This window comes from Bos grunniens, chromosome 2, assembly GCF_055505025.1.
Source record: "Bos grunniens cultivar Pamir isolate PY7600 chromosome 2, Bosgru_T2T1.0, whole genome shotgun sequence".
Taxonomy (NCBI): Eukaryota; Metazoa; Chordata; class Mammalia; order Artiodactyla; family Bovidae; genus Bos; species Bos grunniens.
The window spans coordinates 45,001-48,594 of NC_141166.1; the positions used below are offsets into that span (position 1 = coordinate 45,001).

At 67.3% G+C, this 3,594-nt stretch overlaps 1 long non-coding RNA gene across 1 annotated transcript in view; it reads right to left on the minus strand.

Moving 5' to 3' along the window:
• LOC147377143 (uncharacterized) overlaps positions 1–2,845 on the minus strand; it is a 29,402-nt gene extending 26,557 nt beyond the window's left edge. Inside the window, exon 1 of the long non-coding RNA XR_015136052.1 lies at positions 2,794–2,845. This is a non-coding gene — a long non-coding RNA (uncharacterized LOC147377143). The remainder of the gene's footprint in view (positions 1–2,793) is intronic.
• Positions 2,846–3,594: the final 749 nt, after the last annotated feature.

Genomic DNA, 3,594 nt, shown 5'->3' on the forward strand with positions numbered 1-3,594 from the left:
CCCCCCCAAAAGAGAGCCCACTCACGGGACACACACACACCACCGCGGTGGGGACCCGAGGAGGACACCGGGGTTAAGGGAAACGACACCACCGCTCGGCCTCAGGCACCTGAGCGACGACCTGGAGCGCTCCAGGAGCACCACCGAGGATCCAACGAGGCACGCTCGCGCACCCACACGGGGGGGCACAGCGCAGCAGCGGTACAGCCCTCCCCACCGCGGGGAGGGCCGCTCGCGGAGCACACGCCGGGAAGGCGAAGCGAGAGCATCTGCTGTGTCAGAAGACCCACGGCCCCCACTGACGCCACCCGAGGCGGGGGACAGGAGACCGAAGGTCAGGGCCAGAGGCCGCAACCCAGCCCCCGCCTTCCTCCCCCTCCCCGACGGCCAGGGGGAAAAAAGTCAGGCGAGGGGCCCCGCGGACAGACCGAGAAGAGCAGACACGTTCACCGGGAACACCTGTCCCTCGTCTGGCACGGCTTAGGCCCGGCCCGGGAGAGCACGACCACACCACATCGATCGGATGAGCCAAGGTGGAGCGGGGGGAAGGCACGGCGAGGACAGTCACCAGAGGGGCCCGCTTTAAGCCTCACCGGCAACCTCCGCCCCCCACCTCGCCTCAGGCGAGAGCGGCCCACGACCCCAGGAGGTTCGAGAACGCCTGACACGTGGCACGGAGCCCACAGGGCGGGGGTCGCATCTCAGCCTTCACCGGGTGCCCGCAGCGGGGAGCGCGCAGGGTAGAAGACCCACGGCGCCTCGCCCCGCCGCCCTCGGGTCGCCCAGAGACCGGAGGTGGCACCACGAGTCGGGTCAGCCAGACAACACCACACAGGAGCCGGCGCACAGGCCCAGGCGGGCGGCTCCAGCGGCAAGGGCCGAACCGGGGACCAGAGCTGGCGGCCCGAAGGCCCAGAGCCCCGCGTACATCCAGAGACCCAAAGTTTCCTCGGCGGCAGACACCGAAGCAGACCGTGTCAGCACTTACCTGGTGGTAAAAAAGGCCCATTAAGGGCGACGAAATGACAGCAGCCGACAGCGGGGCCCATCCACGACTCGCATGGAGGACCCCCGGAACCTTGGCCCGGCCACCTGTCCCCAGCGCTACCCCATAAACACCAGGCCCGGAGCTCTCGTGGCGGGGGGGCGGGGGGGGGGGGGGGAGTCATCTGGTCGACCGGGGGAAGGGGAGCAGGGGGAGGGGGCGCGCGATGGCCAAAGTGGGGGCGCGGACACCCACCAAGGGAGAGGGAGCTGGCCGGGGGCGCCCTCTCCCGCTTCGCCCACACGGGTAGGGGTACCGGTCCGTCGGAGTCTCCGAACGGGGATTTGGCTTTGATGAGCATCAAGAAACAAGAAGGAAGAACCGTCAGCGAGGCGCCTCCAACGAGACGAGCGGGCCCCGACCAGGGACCGCGCCCGGGCGGGACCCAGACCGTCCTAGATGGGGCACCCAGGACGGCCCGAGCCGGTCCCCACCTCCTGACCTGGGTTCAGGGAGGTGGGGAGGGGTGAGACAAAGTCGCATCCGACGACCGAGACCCACGAAGGCACGCTGAAGGGTCGGGCGCGCCCTCCCCGGCCACCCGCGGAAGCAGGGTCCGGTCCATCCACGTCTCCGGACCCATCGGGACTTTGAAAAAGAAACAGCATGTGTGCCAGGAGACGCCTCGGGCGACCGGACCCCACGGGTTGGGGGGGGGGGGGGCGGCCGCACACGCGCCCGCCTCTCCCCGTCAACCCTCACGACTCCGGCGGGCGGGTCCCCACCTCCGGAGCGGGGCCGAGGGCGAAGCACACGCTCCTGAGGGCGGCCCAGGAGGAGTCCGGACCGCCGAGCCCGAGTCCAGGCGCTCCGGGCAGGGAAGACCCTCTCCCTGCCCACCGCGGCGGCCCGGCCCAGGGAGGGTCCGGCCGGTCCTTCTCCGCGGCCACAGGGGCACGGGGAGATGCTGGTCGACCCGGTCCGGCCACCGCAGAGCCCGGCCCCGGAGCGCCGCGACGATCACCCTCCTCAGAAACCTAGAGAACCAATCTCCGGCGACAGCAGGACGTCCCTAGGCCTCGGCGCCACCGGGACTGTCGCCGCCAGCATAGCCGGTGTCTGAGAGCTCTGCCTCGGGCCCGGCGGCTGAGTCACAACCCTCCTGAAGGGCTCGCCGAAGCTCCGGAGGGGGAGGGACAATATACAAGCGGCCGCCAGGTGGCTCCCGACAACCGGCTCGAACGTCCCGAGGACGGGTCGCTGTCGCCGGCCGCCGGGGACGCCGCAGCGCCGGCCGCCCAAACGCCCGAGCTCGGCCCGGAGCCTCCGCCGCCGAGCGACGCGACGCGACGCGACGCGACCCCGGCCGCAGAGGAAGGGAGAGGAGCCGGGAGATCTCTCCCCTGGAGGCTGCCACGAAAGAGCCGCGATCCCCCCCCCCCCCCCCCCCCCCCCCGCCACGCGATTCCAGGGTGGTGGGGGGACATTCCACGGAGACGCGGGCGGGCGGCGGGGGCTCGGGGCGGGGTGGGCGGAGAGAGGGGGCACCAGTGACATCCCAGGAACCCCCGGCCCCCGGCCCCCCGAAAGAGGGGGGCGGGAGGGAGGGAGGGAGAAAAGGAGGGAAGGAGGGAGGGAGGGAGGGAGGGAGGGAGGGAGGGACCGGCAAAGCGAAACCAGGCAAGCGCTGCTGGGAGAACAAAGCCGGACTTTCGAAAGCAGACACGGACACAGACACACAAGCCTAGGAGTAAGAAAGGAAAAGAAGGAGACACTCGGACCCCCAAGAAGAGAAAACAAAACTCAACCTGGGTAGAGACACCGTGACAAAGTCCAGAGACGACACACACAAGCATGCGCGGGTGGGTGGGGAAAGTGCACTAGAGGTCAGGAGAACATGGATTTCAACACCACTGGCCACAAACAGCGGAAAGGCGGACGGCCTGGGAGGTCTGGGGTGGCAGGGCTGCGGGGGGTGGGGGGTGGGGGGTTGGGGGGTTGCGGGGAGGGTGTGGGGGGGTGGTATTGAGGGGCGTGCTGGTGAGGAGGACGGAGTCCATAGGGATCCACTAAATAAACCCCGGGTCCCGTGACAACAGCCACCTCAATGAATACATAACTTTTTCACGTAGCTCAGAAACGAAATGAGACAAAACCACCAGGCAGGAAAGTCAACTCGTGGAACTGTCCTGGCAGCTTAAAAGTCAGAGAGAGAGAGGAGAGGGAGAGGGAGAGGGAGAGGGAGAGGGAGAGGGAGAGGGAGAGGGAGAGGGAGAGGGAGAGGGAGAGGGAGAACGCATACACATGTGCGTATACACGTGTACATATGTATACGCACACGTCATCGCGTCTATATATACGTGCACGCAGGCGTATAAACACACACGTACGAAGGGCATGCTCACGTACACGCACGTGTCTGTGTGCGCACGTGTATGCCTAGGCGTTTCTAGTGTGCGTGTATGCTTGCGTGTATATACGCAGAGGCATCTATACACATACGTACACGGATAGACACAGGCGTGAACACACATGCTCACATGTGCAGAGACGTCGGGATACATAGGCACACACACACACATACACGCGGACGTGTCAACGCATCTAGA